The sequence below is a fragment of the Cervus elaphus genome, chromosome 18 (assembly GCF_910594005.1).
Source record: "Cervus elaphus chromosome 18, mCerEla1.1, whole genome shotgun sequence".
In the NCBI taxonomy this organism is placed as follows: domain Eukaryota; kingdom Metazoa; phylum Chordata; class Mammalia; order Artiodactyla; family Cervidae; genus Cervus; species Cervus elaphus.
The window spans coordinates 109750743-109769095 of NC_057832.1; the positions used below are offsets into that span (position 1 = coordinate 109750743).

The following is an 18353-nucleotide window of genomic DNA, read 5'->3' on the forward strand; positions in this document are numbered from 1 at the left end:
TTCTTGATAGCCATAAAGTGGATATAGTCCAAGTGCCATCAACTGATGAATAAACAAAATGTGGTACACCCATACAATGAAATAATACCCAGCCATCAAAGCAATGAAGTACTGACATATGCTACAACATGGATAAGAAGACGAGTAGTAAGACACCAAGCTAAAGGAATAGAAGCCAATCACAAAAGGCCACATATTGTATAAGTCCATTTATATAAGATATCTAGAACAGAGGTATCTACAAAGACAAAAAGTAAATTAGTCGTTGCTAAGGGCTGAGGCAGATGGAGCTGGCGTTGGGAGTGGTGGCTAAGGGGTATTTATTGGGTTTCTTTGTCCAAGTGACAAAAATGTTCTAAGACTGATTGGTGATGGTTGCACAACCTGTGAATATACTAAAAATCATTAAATTATACACTTTAAATGGATTAATTTTTATGGTATGTGAATTATACCACAATAAGACTGTTATTTTTAAAAGACAGTAGGGAGGGAGGGAGGGAAGTGGAGTGGGGAAGGGAAGAGGAGTGGGTAGGGGGTGGAGAGAGACAGAGACACTAAGCATCTGGCAAGCATGCACCAGGTACATATCAGGAAGTTGTAACAGTACCCCTGGGATTTTAAGAGGTGTGCAGCCCCAAAGCCCTCACTCTAGGACACCATTACCTCCTTCACAAGCACTAGCTCTAGCAAAGTAGCAAGTGAATCTGAGGAATTCTTATGGGTACAACGGTTAAGACAAATGAAGACAGTAGGGTTACAGAAATATAACTGTGTAGTAGATCTCACAAGCACTTCCTGGTGCTTGCCTACCTCACAAAGCAGCCCCTTTCCTGCAAACCGCCCCTTCCCTCCTCCACTGAGGCCACAGGGACCCGGGCAGCCATGTTTGACTGATGATCCCACCCCCTGCCACAGCTGATTGGCTCTAGAGGAGACCTAACTGAAAGTTGGGCCAATCAGGTTCCACTGCCAGGGAGTTGCGTCAATGTGTGTGGCCAGAACACGGAAACATGGCGCTGTGAGGCAGCCATTTTCAGCCTGCGGACCACGGAGCAGAGGGAGTTGAGCTGTTGGGGAGAAGCATGATACTCGCAGAAAGAGGGCTCTGCACTCCCTCAGTCCAATCTGCCTTTAGGGCCAGGCTGCATTCCTGCCCACAGGTTCCATAAAATATCTTTATGCCCTTGTTTGCTTAAGCAATCAAAAGAATCCCTACTAACACAGTGTCATGTTCAATCTATGTTCAAGTACTTTCCCAAAACGAAAAAAGAAAGCTAGTGTGCATGTGAGTTTTAAACGTGAATCTGCACCCATATGACTGAAGCTGAGCCAACTGCAGCTACTAAGGAAACCAAACCCCCATTGGGTTTGCCTCCAGCCTGGCACAGAAGTTGCCTGTGATCTTATCATTCCTGTTACACTATCGAGAGTCAAGAAGTTCCTTCCTGTTCCTGGGGAGACCCATCACTGAAGGTGTTGAGAACATCTGAAGCCTTAGTTCATCTTTTTTAAATCAGATGGGTAAAATAATTAAAAAAAAAAAAAAACAGTAACAATATAATTAACATAATGGAATCAAAGCCTTAGGAAAGAAAGCCATGTCATGAGAACTAATCTTTCTAAGGACCTGAACAACATATTATAAGCATCGATACAAGAGGATCTGCTGGAGTCTAGGATAAAGTTTTAAATAGGACATGGTATCAGAAGGCTTACAGTTTCCTTCTTTCCTTCCTAATAAAACCTCACTGAAAAAACTCTGGCCTTACATTGGAGTGGACCAATGAGAGGTCACTGTGGGTAAATGAACAAATAAAGGAATGTATGCCTTCTTCGGTTCTTATTTTGGATCTACAGTATACAAGAAAGCGGATCTCACATCTCTTCCACACACACTGGCAGGGACACATCCGAATGAAAAACATTTAGAGAGGTTGCATTGTCTGCCCACCAGCAAAAGAGCTGAGCTAACAGTAGGAAAGGGATGGACGAGTCCTTTTCCCATCCCTCTGTCTATTTATGGGAGTCATTTCCCTTCAGGAAATGCTGAGCCCCTCTCCCAGGACCCTGTTGGGAATGACGCCTGCACTGGTTGACCCAGCCTTCCACATCCTCCTCCTGGCCTCAGCAGCTCTCCCCTCGTGACCCCCATCAGTCACTGGGAACCCAGCCTGTAAATGACAGTGCTTCTTACAGTCCTCAGTCTAGTGTGGAAATTCAAAGAGGAAAGGGGGGATAAAGATACATAATGAAGCTAGAAAAGCCCTTGGCATGGAGAAGCTCCTTAATACGAACAGAGGATGGGAGCAGATAAGAAGGGTTAGAAATGACCACAATGTGGGCCAGGATTTTGTGGCTCATCTAGCCTCAGTCACCTGTCTGGGGGGTGGCAGAGGCAAGAACAGGACTCAAGGCTCCTGTCACCCCATGTGGGACTCATTCACCTTCTCCATGCTCCTTTCTCTTCCCCAGAAAAATGTATAGATTCATGTTTCTATACGGGGGCTTCCCAGGTGGTGGTGGTGGTTTATTCACTAAGTCGTGTCTGACTCTTGTGACTCCATGGACTGTAGCCTGCTAGGCTCCTGTCCATGGGATTCTCCAGGCAAGTATACTATAGTGGGTTCCTTCTCCAGGGGATCTTCCCAACCCAGGAATCAAACCTGGAGTGGGTTGCCATTTCCTTCTCCAGCGGATCTTCCTAACCCAGGAATCGAATCCTGCACTGAAGGCAGATTCTTTACCGACTGAGCTATAAGGGAAGCCCAAAATCCCAGGTGGTGTTACTGGTAAAGAACCCACCTGCCAATGCAGGAGACTTAAGAGACATGGGTTCAGTCCCTGGGTCAGGAAGATCCCCTGGAGGAGGGCATGGCAATCACTCTAGTATTCTTGCCTGGAAAATCCCATGGTTGAAGAGCCTGGTGGACTACAGTCCATGGGGTCACAAAGAGTTGGACATGACTAAGTGACTTTAGCTCATACACACACATTTCTATAGAGAAGTTATTCCAGGGGAATCTGGGCCTACTAATTACATATCCTTCTTTTCTTCTTTCTGGAGTTAGCCCTGGCCAAACCCCAAACTGAAGTTCTTCCCCCTGTCCTCTGAATTTCTCTGGATATTTTTTTAACTTATCTACACTTGGTAACCCTAATAAATGTGCATAACCATGTGGTATCTCTTTCATGGTTGGCTTTAATTGTTATTTATATGTTTGATTTAGGATTTCAGGTAGTTATGTTTAACACCTCAGATTAAACTGCAACAATGAATGAATGATAAACACTTATCGAACACTGACTATTTTCTAGGCAAGATTCCAAACAGATTGCTTCACCAACTCCTCACACCCACCCTACAGTTGCCTCGCCTTTACAGATGTGGGAAGCAAGGCCTGGAGAGATGAACTTTCCCCAAGGCCACATGGATGCCAAATGAAACCAGGTTGTCAGATTCAAGTCCGGGTGCCTAACGCCAAGTCGAGAGCTTTGGGGGCAGATTACAGGCCTTCCCCTCCTGGATACAGACTAGCTACTCAGGGAATTGTTTTGATTGGGTTTTATTCACCCCCTCCCTCCTCTCCAAGCACACCCTGGCCCCAGGGCACCACCTGGCCATCCTGTCCATTTCCAGAGGCAGCCCTTGGGCTGCCATTTTGGGATTTATTTTTCCCTCTGAAGGGTTTCCTCATGTTCAATTTAACCTGGCCTCACTGATAGTGGGGCTTCCCTGGTGGCTCAGGCAGTACAGAAATCACCTGCAGTGCGGGAGACCTGGGTTTGATCCCTGGGTTGGGAAGATCTCCTGAAGGGCATGGCAACCCACTCCAGTATTCTTGCCTGGAGAATTCCATGGACAGAGGAGCCTGGTGGGATGCAGTCCATGGGGTCGCAAAGAGTTGGACATGACTGAGCAACTATCACTCATGCATTGATCAGTAGTACTGAGGCAGGGAGGAGGGCCCCCGGTGGGGTCTGTCCTGTGTCCTGGCCCCTGGGTACCTGGCCACTCACTCCACACCAGAAGTAGCCACTTGGGGGGGATGCACAGAAGGCCATGCTTTATTTCCTTCCGGCAGCCCGCCCCGGCTCCAGCTGTGCTGCCCCACACGCCGCACTCCCCACCTCCTCTCCCTCTCGCCTTCCGGCCCTCCTCTTCCCTTCCTCCCCCCTCAGACCCTTTCCCACCCTCTTTTTGCTGGCTTCTGTTCTCTTTCTTTCCATGAGCAGAGAGTTTCCAGCCTGGATCCCGGCCAGCACATTTGGACAAAAGGCAGCAATCTTGGAGGGAGACGTCATCTCCCATCCCCTTTGCCGGGGGCCAGCACCATGGCTCCCCGAGCCCAGAGAGGGAGCCGGGGGCTGGGGCTGCTCCCATTCCACTCCCAGTGCTGGGAAGGCGCTTGAAAGAAGGCGTATCGTGGGGGTTAAAAGCAAAGGGTTTGGAAGCACACAGCCCCAGATTCAAACTCCAGCTCTGCTGCTTGAGAGTCATGGGACCTCGGGCCAGTTATTTTGCTCAGCCTTGGTTCTCTCTTCTGTAAAGTAGTGACAGGAACAGCTCCTGCTTTGAAAGGCTTACCCGAGATGGCACCTGGGAAGCAGTGGGCATTACATGTCCTGTGAGAAGCTCAACACAGCTTCTGTTGTTATGAACTTAATCCTGCCAAATAATACAAGTAAAAATACAGGACTTTGTTATGATATTGATGTTAATAATGACAATACTAATACAACCTCCTCATCTGCAGGGCTGTAGAAAGTGTTAGTTACTCAGTTGCGTCCGACTCTCCACGACCCCATGGACTGTAGTACGCCAGGCTCCTCTGTCCATGGAATTCTCCAGGCAAGGATACTGGAGTGGGGAGCCATTCCCTTCTCCTGGGGATCTTCCACAACCTAGGAATTGAACCCAGGTCTCCTGCATTGCAGGCAGTTTCTATACCATCTGAGTCACCTGCAGACCCAGCCTCAATTGTCTGCAAGTGTGGTAAAGCTGTAAAACCTCTCAAAAATATCATTCCTGTTACAGTGTAATCTGCAAAAACTGGTTTTGAAATTGGAAAAGGAACTGACCCCCTTCCCTTTTCATTAAAGTCACGGCTCAGCCCCGAAGCCAGAAGTGAAAGTTAGGAGGAACCCACCCCATTAGCACGGCCTGCTCGCCCGGATTCCCCTCCCCTCCCATCCTGTTTTCTGGCTCCTTGTAAGCTGAGGCTCCATTTCTTTTTGTTTACTATCTATGCTTGGTGTTTTGTACTCAGAAGTTGTGTAATGCCTGGGAATGTGCTCTGTTTTATTTAGCTAAGTTTTGAGATATGGGCAATTTTTATTTAACTAATCTGAGCCAGCATGGATGGGTTTGAAATTAATCCACAAGATCAATCAAGGAGCTGAGCACATGAGGTGCTGCTGGGAAATACACACATGGAGGAATGGTCCCCACCCTAGAGCTAGGGATAAAAGATGCAAACCCAATCAACCTATGGCAATGAAAGATTACAGCTGTTCAACACCAAAAGATTAGTTTAAAAGTCCAGGGGATGCCTGACAACATGTTTAACAAAAGCCACAATGTGAGAGGGGTTTAGGGACTAAATTCAAACCACAGTGGTAAATGTTATGAAAGAAATATAACTGGAGGAATTTAGAAGTGGGCAGGCAATGAGAGTCAGAGGGGTCATGGACTGCTTCAGAGAAGATGTAGAATCTGGTGGCCCTTTGGACTAGTTGGGAGAGGCGTTCAGGTGAAGCAAGAGCATGAAGAAAAGGGGACAGTATGTCCTGCCCTGGACACGAGACTGATGGTGGGACGGCTGCTCTAGGACATGTGATGGGGAAACACGGAGAAGAGGATGGAAGGCAGATGAGACTTGGAGACATTCTGGAATCAGAAAGCGGAGGTAAGATTTGCTCTCCACAGAATATAAACAGGATCCACGATAGAAGGGGCTTCCCAGGAGGCTCAGTGGTCAAGAATCTGCCTGCCAATGCAGGAGATTCAATCCCTGCAATTTTTATCAACCTGCCTGCCAATGCGAGTTCAATCCCTGGGTGGGGAAGATCCCCTGGAGTAGGAAATGGCAATCCACTCCAGTATTCTTGCCTGGAGAATCCCATGGGCAGAGCAGCCTAGAAGGCTACAGTCCACAGGATCACACAGAGTCAGATACAACTGACTGACTGAGCAGGCATGCACATGATGGGAGATATGAACTGATATATTCAAGAGGAACATATAGAGCAAGCAGTCAGAGATAGAGACCTAAGATTCTGGAGAGAGAACAACCCTGGGGGCGGGAGTGGAGAAGAACTGCGGACACAGCCGAAGAACCAGTGAGCGTGGATAAGCTCTCCCTGGGGGGATAGTGAAGCCAAAGAAGAGAGTGAGGAACAGAGGTGTGGGGGTGACTCTCTCTTGATTGAGCTCTTTACGATGTTTCTTCATCTGGGTCTTCCAACTGGACAGAGAGGTTTGATGGCAGAACACCTGCCTTGGGCTTCTTTTTATTCTTCCACAGTGTCCATCTGGACCTGATCTTGGTGTTTTATGGGTGCTTGTTGACTGAGAAGAAAAGGAATCAGTGAAGGAGATCGACTCCATAGACAATTAGCATAACCCAGATGGTGTGGTGTCTCAGGGGAGGAGGCATTATTCAAAATGCTTCACAAAGGTGGGGCTCGGGCCCCAGCCAATCGCCAGGGTCTTACTGATGACCCTTTCATGGCTGGCTGTGGTCATGGGGGGGCTCCCAGAATGGTGGGACACCAGGAGTGACTATTCAGAGAAGCGTTTTCAGCCTTTTAACAAGCGGTGCAGACATGTCACCATAGCAATGTTATATTGACCGTGACCTGGGTCAGGCGAGTCACGTATGTTAGGAAGCTCAGAAACTGGGAACAGTGAACCAGCTGTACAGTGGCTGCACCATCAGTAACGGGATGAAGTCTCTGCAGACAGTCGGGGATGGAGGCCAGATCTCAGAGACATGAGGGGGAGCTTGTGGTCCTGCCCTGGGGGCTCAGGCAGGTGTTCTGTCTCCCCATCCTGAAAGCAGCCTTTTTCCTCTCTTGTTCTCCAGTCAACAGCCAGCCTGAACCCGGACTGTGTATGTGTCTAGAAGCACTCTGACTCTTCCCTGTCACTCTTCCCTCTGTCCCAGGTCAAGGATCTTGGATTCCCTGAGTGCAGGTGAAAGGAGAGCTGGTACAGGAACCTCTCTTGACTCTGCCTCTGTGGTGCCAGAATCACCAAGTCTCATCACTTGGGGAAGCATCAAGGAGCCCCTCCTCTCTGATGTTTTTCTACCCTGTTAGATGCATCAGTTCAGCTGCTGGGTAAACAGAGCGCTGGTCCCTGTTTGATGTCCTGGGAGCTGTGTGTGTTTATTGATTGTCACAGACACAGATGATGAAACGGACCAGATGGAAAGGGATGTCAGGCGGCCAGGGATTTGTATGTGGGGTTGGCTGACCACACACTTCATTTCATATCTGAATGACTCTCACCTCCAGCTCAGAGCAGCGAGTGGAGAAATCCCTCTGGACCTGCAGTGAGCTAGAGACATTGCCCTGGGAGAAGCCCAGCGCCCCGGCATGCTGCTTTGGTAGTCCGTGTCTTCCCAGCCGCCGCCCTGACCAAGTCTGTGCCTGAAAAACTGGTCCCACTCCAGCTGCAGGGATGCAGGTTCTACGTCTCAGGCTGCCCCAACGCTCCTGCCCAGTGACCGAATCAGTGCTCTGTGGTTTCTTCCCCAGCAAACTTCTCTCCTGACCATGCAAGGCCAGTTTTAATCCTGATCTGTGGCACAGTTTCCCACAAATACCTCTGCTCGGTCATCTGGGAGGTTGAGTCTGTATTTCCCAGGGACGTGGGAAGCACACATAAAATTATAGAATGTTCTGCTTTAATGGTTCCAATCTGCTGGGAAAAGGCAGCTGTATTTTCTTCCACAGTAAGCTGTGGGCAGCAGGGACAGTGGTACCCATCTCCTCTGACTCGTTTAGTGGGAAGGAGATGACACGCAGCACTGGGTGAGCCACCGGACCCCTCCTCCTTCCCTGCACTCAGGTCTCTACTCTAGGGGGGAGTTAAGAAAAGCTGGGGGGCAGAGGGCTGACACGAAATCATGTCCCTGGGTTGGTACATTTAGACCTGCAGGAAGAATGGATGGGCATGTCCAGCCCTTCACCAGGTGGCAGTTTGCAGGGACGGTCCCAGGACAGGCTGGCTGGCTCTATAGCAATTAACAATTTATTTTTTTGTTTGTTTTTTAATGGAAAAATAGCGAGAAACAAGTAGAAAACAATATATACCAACCCAGCCAATGTGGTAGATCATATCCTTAGATACTACTAATTCTACTATAAGAATTATTTTTATATTTAAAATTTGATACTGTCCTTTTCCCTTTCAAGTAAATACTTTCACGAGTACTTTAAGAAAAAATGAAGAGAGGTATATATGTTTAAATAAAACATACAAACAAACAATTAATCTTTAGTGCTCCTTTTTTACTTTCCAAGTGTCCCACTTTGTATATGGGTTACCCTATCTTTTGTACAAAGTGGATTTGCAGAGAACTTGGGGCTAAATCAAGTCCAACCCTTATGACATAAACAGACAGGATTAAAAAGCAGAGACATCACTTTGCCAACAAAGGTCCATATAGTCAAAGCTATGTTTTTTTCCAGTAGTCATGTATGGATGTGAAAGTTGGGCCATAAAGAAGGCTGAGCACCAAAGAACTGATGCTTTCAAACTGTGGTGTTGGAGAACACTCTTGAGAGTCCCCTGGACTACAAGGAGATCAAACCAGTCAATCCTAAAGGAAATCAACCCTGAATATTCATTGGAAGGACTGATGCTGAAGCTCCAACTCTTTGACCATCTGATGTGAAGAGCCGACCCACTGGTAAAGACCCTGATGCTGGGAAAGATTGAGGGCAGGAGGAGAAGGGGGTGGCAGAGGATGAGATGGTTGGATGGCATCACTGACTCAGTGGACATGAATTTGAGCAAATTCCAGGAGACAGTGAAGGACAAGGGGGCCTGGTGTGCTGCAGTCCATGGGGTCACAAAGAATCAGACACAACTTAGTGACTGAACAACAACGTGATGGAGAAAGAGGAAGACACCTTGAATTATTTCCCTGGGCTGGCTCTTATGTGTAACCCACTCTGCTCATTCTAGGTTTTAGCCTACACAATTATATGAACTCGTGGTTATATGAGATCAAGATTTTCGGAACACAAACCAACAGCAAGAGAGAATATTGGGATAATTTGTTGGATGATGAGCTATAAACCATAGAAAAATTCTTAGAAACTCTAGTTTCAATATGTTGCCTTGAAAAATTTAACACAACTCAAGATAATAGATTGCCTCTATGAATGTACACAATTTCTAACTTAAATAGAAATTCTTAGTAAATTCAGTGGGGAATGAGGGTGAGAGAGGTAATACTATTTTATAATTTTTCAAAAACTGAGTATCAAAATCCCATTTTATACATATACACAATGGAATATTACTCAGCCATAAAAAGGAATGCATTTGAGTCATTTCTAATGAGGTGGATGAACCTAGAGCCTATTATACAGAGTGAAGTAAGACATAAAGAGAAAAATAAATATCATAAACTAATGCACATGTATGGAATCTAGAAAGATGGTACCGAAGAATTTATCTGCAGGGCAGCAATGGAGAAACAGACAGAGAGAACAGACCTATTGACACAGGGAGAGGGGAGGAGAGGGTGAGATGTACGGGAAGAGTAACATGGAAACATAGATTATCATATGTAAAATAGACAACCAATGGGAATTTGCTGTATGTCTCAGGGAACACACACAGGGGTTCTATGCCAACCTAGAGGGGTGGGATGGGGAGGGAGATGGGAAGGAGGTTCAAGAGGGAGGGGACATATGTATACCTATGGCTGATTCATGTGGATGTTTGATAGAAAACACACAATTCTGTAAAGCAATTATCCTTCAATTAAAAAATAAAGTGGGCTTCCCTGGTGGCTCAGCTGGTAAAGAACCCACCTGCAACGCGGGAGACCTGGGTTCAATCCCTGGGTTGGGAAGATCCCCTGGAGAAGGGAAAGGCTACCCACTCCAACATTCTGGCCTGGAGAATTCCATGGACTGAAGAGTCCATGGGGTCACAAAGAGTTGGACACGACTGAGTGACTTTCACTTAAAAAATAAATAAATTAAAAAAAAAATCTCATTTCATTAAAATATACATCACTGGGCATGGATACACTCAATATACATTTGGCTTTGAAATTTTTTAATTTAGCAATTCCACCTCTGGGAATTTATATACAGAAATGTTGGAACAAGTGCTGGAGAGTGTTCACAGTGGTTAAAATCAGAAGCAACTAATTACTCATCAATAGACAATGTGTTAAAGAAATTCATACAAAACAAATGTGTTAAAGTCAATTCATACAAAAGAAGACTGACTAGGTAGCTGTTAGAAAGGAGAGGACTATGTTATGTCCTACATGGAATTATTCTCACACAATACTGTTCAGTTATTCCACTTTTGTAACAAACAAACAAACATAATATATTACATGCAAAGAAAAGAAGTCTAGGGGGATTTAATATACATACCAAACAGTGATCACCTCTGAGGAGGGAGTAAGTATGGGGAAATTTTTCACTGTGTTCTTTTTGTTGTTGTTCAGTTGCTAAGTCGTGTCCAGCTCTTTGCAACCCCATGGACACCAGCTGTCCTTTTTATGTATTGCTTGGGGCTTCCCTGATGGCTCAGCTGGTAAACAATCCACCTGCAATGCAGGAGACCTGCGTTCGATCCCTGGGTGGGGAAGATCCCCTGGAGAAGGAAATGGCAACCCACTTCAATATTCTTGCCTGGGAAATCCCATGGACAGAAGACCCTTGCAGGCTTTAGTCCATGGTGTCCCAAAGAGTTGGACACGACTGAGTGACTAGCACTTAAATGTTTTATAATAAGGATAGTTTTTATAGTTTACACATAAATACATACACGTGTATATAAAAGTAATCTTAAAGTTTTACTTCTTTAAAAAAAAAATTTTTGGCCACACCATGTGGCAGGTGGGATCCCAGTTCCCTGACCAGGGATCCAACCCGTGCCCCCTGCATTGGAAGCACAGAGTCCCAACCACTGGACCCCCAGGGAAATCCTCAATCTGAAAGTTTTAATGTATACTTTTAAAGAAAACGAAAAAGGAAATGTGTTTGCAACTCTGCTTGAACTGGTCTGACAGCCCTCCTGATAAGATACACAAGCTCTCAGAAAGCGTGGGTACCATGGAAGACATGTCATGGTCACGGCTTCCTGTCCTGTCCCCACTCTCCAGGCCCATCCTGCCCTCCTCTCCTGCTGAAGGGAAGCATGAATCCTCAGGTTCCCCAATACAATACAGATCCTCTTCCCTAAGCTTGTTGCAAGGGTGATTCATCCCTTCCTTCCCTAAGGCTGGGGGGGTGGCGGGTGTTGGGGGGAACCATAACTTGACTGTTAGTAGTTCAGCCAGTTGAAAAACGGGGTCTTAGGCTCATCCCTCTTTCAGCTGACCACAGGCCAAGGATGAATGTGTCAAAGGGAAGCCAATTCTGGGCTCTTGTTGGCAAAGGGTTCAACTTCCAGGCAAACTGAGCTGGGATTAATTTTTGCCCATATCGGACAGTGATTTTAACACGGGGGTCAAGGATGGTATGACTCTGGCTTCCCTTCTTTTGGGGCCAAATGTAGAGAACTGAGTCAAAGAACTGAGTCAATCACTCACTCCGGTCCCAAGCACTGACTCGCCTCCCATCATTAAAGGGGCAGTTGTGTCTGAGTCCCTCAGCTGGGCGGCCAGTCCAGGGGTTTCAAAGAGCCCAGGTGCCTGTGGCAGCTTTCTGGTTCTGGCGGAGGAAGAAGGGACCACGCCTGGGACACAGGAGACGGCATGACACAAGGCCCAAGCAGGGGTCTTTGTCACTCTCAACAAGTCTGACAATGTCAGACATTCCATGGACCCTCAGGAAGCAAAATAAAGGGGGTAGGTTCCAGAGAGCGTGGGGGAGGCTGAGTCAACTTTGTCCACAGCCAAAGAAGCAACTGCCTGCAAGCTATACTTGAGGGTTTTGGGGAAAGCCATTGAGCCTCAAGATACTACTCCTATTATCCTATCATAGTTACTGAAATTCAGCTCTTAGAGATTCCTTTCTTTTGACTGAGACTTTATGCATGTTAAATGCCAAGCTACTTCTCCCAGCTTCTTCCCAATCTAGAAGACAGAGGTCGGAGAACACATATATCAGGAGGGAAGTAGAAAGAATCCACAACTTAGAGGCTCAGAAATCCAGACAGACAGACCTATATGGGTTCCAGGCAGAGAGAGAAAGGTACCAAGGCTTTTCAGTTTTGGCTAAGGGGAGGCACTGCGTCCAATAGTATTAGACCAAGCAGACCTAACTGTAGAAGGCCTGTGATTATGCTTTTAGACTTTTTGTTAAAAAGTACTTTACACACATACCCATACTAGCCTTCTTACCTGTATCTTTTCAAGGTGGCTTTAGATCTTGATGGTGAAGGCTGACTAGCCAGCTGATTTCATTGTAAGCAACAGGCTTCCAAATTTTAAATTCTACAAGGTCTTTGCTTTTGGAATCTGTGATTTCAGTCCCCGCTGGTGATGAGCCCTCTAGGTGACGGCTAAAAGCAACCTCACTCAACCATGGAAGTACCTTAAAATCACCTGGGACCTTTTAAAAATACTGATACCCAGGGCCTGTTCTTAGAAATTTTGATTTACTTGGTCTGGGGTGGGTCCCGGGCATCAGTTGTTTAAAAAAACACCTCCCCTCAGCATTTAAACATGTATTCTAATGTGTACCCTGAGTTTAAAATGCTAAGAATTGTGATGGGAGGGCAGATGGGATAGATTATCATTACCCCGTCATTAAATTACCTACTCAAGACTTCTACAAGTGGGCAAGAAGTGCTTTAAACTTTGGAGGGCACGTTAAGAATGCATTGACATATTCTTCAGATTCACCCTTCTGCAGAAACCAATAGGAAGGGCCTGGCCAGATGAGCGGCTGAGTGCAGAACCACCCAGCTCACACCCCCTGTTCTTCTGCAACATTCCTTATGTTGCAGTGAACAGTTTTCCTGCCCTCCCTGACCTCAGCAGAGTGGATCTCTGGTGTCTTGAGCCTCACCCTTTCCCCCACCCCTAGGAGCGGCCTTAACATTAGGTCGGAGGGCACAAAGGCCTGTCCCCACTGGACAACTCGGGGAACTGGACTTGCCCAGCTGAATGGAATCCTCAAATGCTCGTTTCACTCTGTTTCTCTTTGGTCAGGATTTCCGATGCCAATCTTCCCAATGCTCTGCCTTACCAGGTTCCTTCTCCAGACCAATCTCAGCCCACCTGCCTATGGGCTATACCGGGATTTTCCTGCTTCCCCCTTCATGGTTAGGCACTGGGATGCTGTGCTTGCTACGTTCATCGGAGTAGGTATCAGCTCTTCCTCCATTTGAGAGCCCACGGCTCCTCCATAGGATCCCCTGGGCCCACACTGCCCTACATCACCACTGCCCACAGGCCTGAGCCACATTCGGCCCCCCTGAGAAATGCAGTATGTCCTCAAGTCATAACAGGAAGATGGTATAGGAAAATGGTCATGTGGAGATTTATCGTCCCATCTTTTGTAACACTGACAGTGAAGTTTGTTTTTTTTTTTCCTATGTTACTCTTTAGTCTTGACACAAACTTCCACATGACAAATTCCCAGCTGAGTTCAATTCCAGGAAAAAATTTGTCCTGAAAATGAATTTGTATGCTTTCTCTTGTCCAAAATCCCAAACTGTGCAATCCAGAGTATTTTTGTTTGTCTCTAAGCTGCCAGAGAATTCCGAGCCAAATTCATTGTCCAAGTGTTGTAATCTGCTAAATTCAGGCCATTCAAAATCTCCATTCCTTTTGCTTTGCTCTGTTTTCTCCTGAGCGTCTCTGCATTTAGTGCTCGTCTAAGTCATCTGACCCTGTCCCCAAGTCTGCCACCAGGTCCCACCTCTTTATCTCTTGGCTCTCTCCATCCACGTCACCACTGCCGTCACCCTGCGGGTTAGTAACTGCAACTTGGGTGCTGCAAGGCCTCCGTCTCCTCCTCTCTGAGCCTCCACCCAGTAAGCAGAGTGAACTTTCTAGAATACAGAGTGATCTCGTGGCTCCAGCTTCAGGGAGATCCTTCTTCCCTCTGGGAATTACAACCATGCATTCTCCCCACACTTGCCTGTTCCTCTCCCCTCCTGCTTGGGACACTGCACAGGCTGTTCCCTCAGCCTGGAACAACCCTCTCTGCTTTTGCTTCGTTGGCGAAGAGGTTTTCAGGGCTCAGCCTGGCCTTACCTAATCTGTGGGCGTCCCTGCTCTGGGTTCCCCGAGTACACAGCACTCACAGCGAGGCCAGATGACAACTGGATTTAGTTTTTTGTCTGACTAGCCAGCTAGGATGGTAAGCGCCTGGAAGGAAAGCAGATACCTTATTCCCTTAGCCTAGTGCTTAAAGTTGTTAAGTGAATGAATATACGACACAGGGAAAGCGAAAAGAAGGGAAAGCATTTGTCACTCAGTCGTGTCCATGGACTCAGTGACCCCATGGATTGTAGCCCACCAGGCTCCTCTGTCCATGGGATTTCCCAGGCAAGAATACTGGAATGGGTAGCCATTCCCTTCTCTCAGGGATCTTCCCAACCCAGGGCTTGAACCCAGCTCTCCCACGTTGCAGGTAGATTCTTTACCATCTGAGGCACCAGAGAAGCAGGGTTCAAATCTTCCAGAATCAAAGGACTGAAAGGCCAGCCTTTTCACTGCCTTTCCTAAGAACACTGCCTTTCCTCTTTGCCCTTGACTTCTTGTAGAATTCTGCTCATTGTAGGCAGCCCACCCCAAAGAAGCTTCTCCTTCACTCCTCAGGTGTGTTTGTTCCTTGATGACTGGCAAGCAGAAAGGATATTGTTCTTTTCTTTTATGTAGTAACCATCGCAAGTGTAAGTTTAATAACAAAATTACTGTAGCGCCTATTGCAACTCTGGGGCCATTATTACGTTGGGACACCTAGAACCTTAGAGAAGTCATAGTCCTAAAGCGTATCTCAACACCAGCTAAAAGTTCTCCGGCTCCTTCCCCCAACTTGCTGTTTTAGTCGCTCGGGCCTGTCTGACTCTGTGAACTCATGGACCGTGGCCGCCAGGCTCCTCTGTCCATGGGATTTCCCCGGCAAGAATACTGCAATAGGTTGCCATTTCCTTCTCCAGGGGATCTTCCCCACCCAGGGATCGAACCCAAGTCTCCTGCATTGGCAGGCGGATTCCTTACCACTGAGCCATTGGTAAGCATCTGGTTAAAAACAAAGTCAGTGCCCTTCCCCTGCCCCAATCTCTGCCCCTGGAGGGCAACGTCCAGATTCCCCATCCGATGACCTCCGGAACAGGATTCCTTCGCTGAGGTCTAGCTCTCTAATGTGGTTTGAAATCAGTTCCCTGTGACCCTCCTAAATATCCTTCTATTCGGTGTTAAGAGACTCCCCCTGGATTCCATCTGCTGCCAACCCCATCCTGACGGCGAAAGCGGGAGAAATAAGATCATGCAATCATCTTCACCTTTCTGCTTTCTCAACACTGCAAAAAGTCTGACCACAGTGGGGGGCGGGGGGAGGTCCGGCTGCTCAGCTTTTCTCGGTTCTTGCTAAACACACACACACACACTGACGCCCCTGGGACTCGGCTCGGCGGAGGGCGGGGGCTCTGCCCGGTTTCTGCTGGTTTCCTGGGCGCGGGACCACGGCCTCGGGAGCTCCCGGAAGGACGTCCGGACAACACTTTGCTCTAGTCCCGCAGATCGGGCTGCAGCGCCTCGGTCCCCACGTCCGCACGCGGGAAACCCCGTCTTTGGTCTGCAAAGAGCCACTTCACGGCTCCGGGTCGAGGCAGCTCCGGCCGTCGTCTTTCTCCTCCCACTAAAACCCTCTGCACCGCGCGTCCCCTCCTCGATCGCCCCCTCCCCGCGCGTCCCCTCCTCGGTCCCCCCGCGTCCCCTCCAGCGTCCCCCGGTCCAGCCCTACCTCCTGGCTGGCCGCAGCTCCGCGGGCTCCGAGGCGCAGCTCGGGGGCGCTCGGGCGGGCGGGGGCGGCGCGCGGCGGGGGCCCGGGGCGCCATGGCCCGCAGTCCCCCGCGCTCGTGTCGGCCGGGCCTCTCCCCGCGCCCCGCACTCGCGTGCCCGCCGCCTGGCCGCCTCTCTGGGCGAGTGGAGGACGGCCCCTTCCTCTGGCTGCGGCGGCTCTGAGCCGGGCCGCCCCCCGCCCGCCGGCGCTCGGTGAGCTCACCCGCAGCTGGCGGGCGCCCGGCCCGTTGCCACGGCAACGCCTCTCCAAGGGCAGCGCGGACCCTAGAGCGGCTCCCGTAAACAGGACCTTCTGCCGGACTCTTCCCCTCGCCCTTTTTTTTGGGGGGGTGGGGGTGGGGTGGGGAAATGGCGGCTTAACCCTTTCTTTGCTGGAGACCACCGCGTGGCCGGCTGCGTCTCCACCCGGCCGGGGGGTTTATTTGCGCTCAGCGGGGCTCTGAGCCCTTGAGACAGATGCTGCGGAGTGGCCGCGACCCTCCCTGCCCTCAGCTCACTCCAGTCATTGTAACGCGTTGGTGGGAGCGCCGACTGGGGTTCGGGCGCAGGACTGGGGGTGGGACGCCCGAGGCAAAGAGTCAGCCACCACCCTTGGCTCTGCAGCTCCAAGTCCGTCTGCACCGAGACGCTGACCGAGAAAGCCCAGGGCCCCTGAGCGCGGGGCACGAGCCTCGGAACCGGGCGCGCGTGGGGGGCGGGGTGGGGTGGGTGTCAGGAAAAGCTTCCTAGAGGAAAAGCGACTTTATGGCGCCTGCTGCCACCGCTCGCGGAGGACAAAAGATCGGGGGACAAAGCTTGATCTTTTGATTTTGATTTATAACTGCCAAAGAAAATGTCCACGTGAAAATGCTGTGGGCAGTTGATGCTGCGGGCCATGCCGGGACCGCGGAAAGCTGATGAGCAGAAGAGTTCCCTGCTGGAAGGGAGATGGAGCTGGCAGTGTGACTTGTGGGTGTGGGGGAAGGCTCCAAGCCCATCTCTATCTCCCAGGAAAGTCATTCCTGTCTTCAGTCCACAGGTTCCTAAAAGGCGGGACTAAAGCCTAGGCAAGGCGAGAAAAGGGAAAGAGGGGCTTAGCCTATGAATTCAGAGGTGTGCAGGAGAGAGGGAAAAGAGAAAATAAAGGATTGTAGAAAGTGGGGAACATTACAGCCGCCCAGGCAGTTCCTACAGACAGAGGACCTGAGGTCTGAGGGGCTTATTCAGATATCACAGTTATGGAAAAGCTGTCTCCTCCTTTGCTGAGCGGTTTGCTCATTCTACAAGATCTTTGAAGCTTTTGTAGACTTCCTTAAATCTCCCCAAACTCCACCATACCATACCCATTTCAACTAAACACGTTAAACATGCCTGTGTGGCATGTGGAACTTCCTTTATGTGGAACTTCCTTGACCAGGGATCGAACCCGGGCCCCTTGCAGTGGAAGTGTGGAGTCTTAACCACTGGACTACCAGGGAAGTCCTAAACATGGTTAACTTTCTGAATACAAATTTGCAAGGTGTAAGCAGTATTTTTTTTAAGTGTAAGCATTTATTGTTTTGTTTGCTAAAGCATCATTCAGCAAGTTTTCACTTTACAAAAAAAGATCAGAGACTTGGCTTCTTGAGGATTAATGACTCCTCAGTCCTGGGATATCATGAGGCAAACTGGCAAAGTGGAGAAAAGAGCAAATGGAGAACTATTGGCCTGAGAGGTCCCCCAGGGGGCTCCCCCAAACCACAGCACAGAACAAGTCAGTCACCTTCAGGGTTGTGGCTTTCAAACCGCCAGTCACATTTCAAGTGGGCAATCAGAGAGGAGGCCAGAGAGGAGCCCCTTATGGTATCCCCTAGATGGCAGGCCCACCACTCCTTGGTCTGCTCCTTCATCGTTGAATTCTGGCCACTAACTTGTTTCAGAAAATTTCCCCTGCCTTAGCTCATCAGGTCAGACTCTGATGGGCAATGCTGGGGCCTATGTGTTGCAAGTTTCTATCCCTGCCTGCCTGTCACAGCCCCTGACCCCACTGCTCCTCAGGGCTGGCTGCTTGCATCCCTGGGCCATCCCATGGTTGACCCTGACACCATGGCAGGGGCCCTGGCCCTCCTTTCCTATGTGCTCCCATCCCAGCTGGCTCCCTGGAGCTTTCCCCAGTCTGATGCTCCCCTGGTCCCTCCCCAGCCCCGG

The 18353-nt window shown here is 48.9% G+C and overlaps 1 protein-coding gene across 2 annotated transcripts in view; it reads right to left on the reverse strand.

Moving 5' to 3' along the window:
- The window catches only part of DENND2A (DENN domain containing 2A), a 98255-nt gene extending 81778 nt beyond the window's left edge, over window positions 1-16477 (reverse strand). For both annotated transcript variants that reach the window (XM_043872530.1, XM_043872531.1), the window contains exon 1: window positions 16129-16477. The gene's annotated coding sequence lies outside the window, so the exon portion shown is untranslated. The remainder of the gene's footprint in view (window positions 1-16128) is intronic.
- Window positions 16478-18353: the final 1876 nt, after the last annotated feature.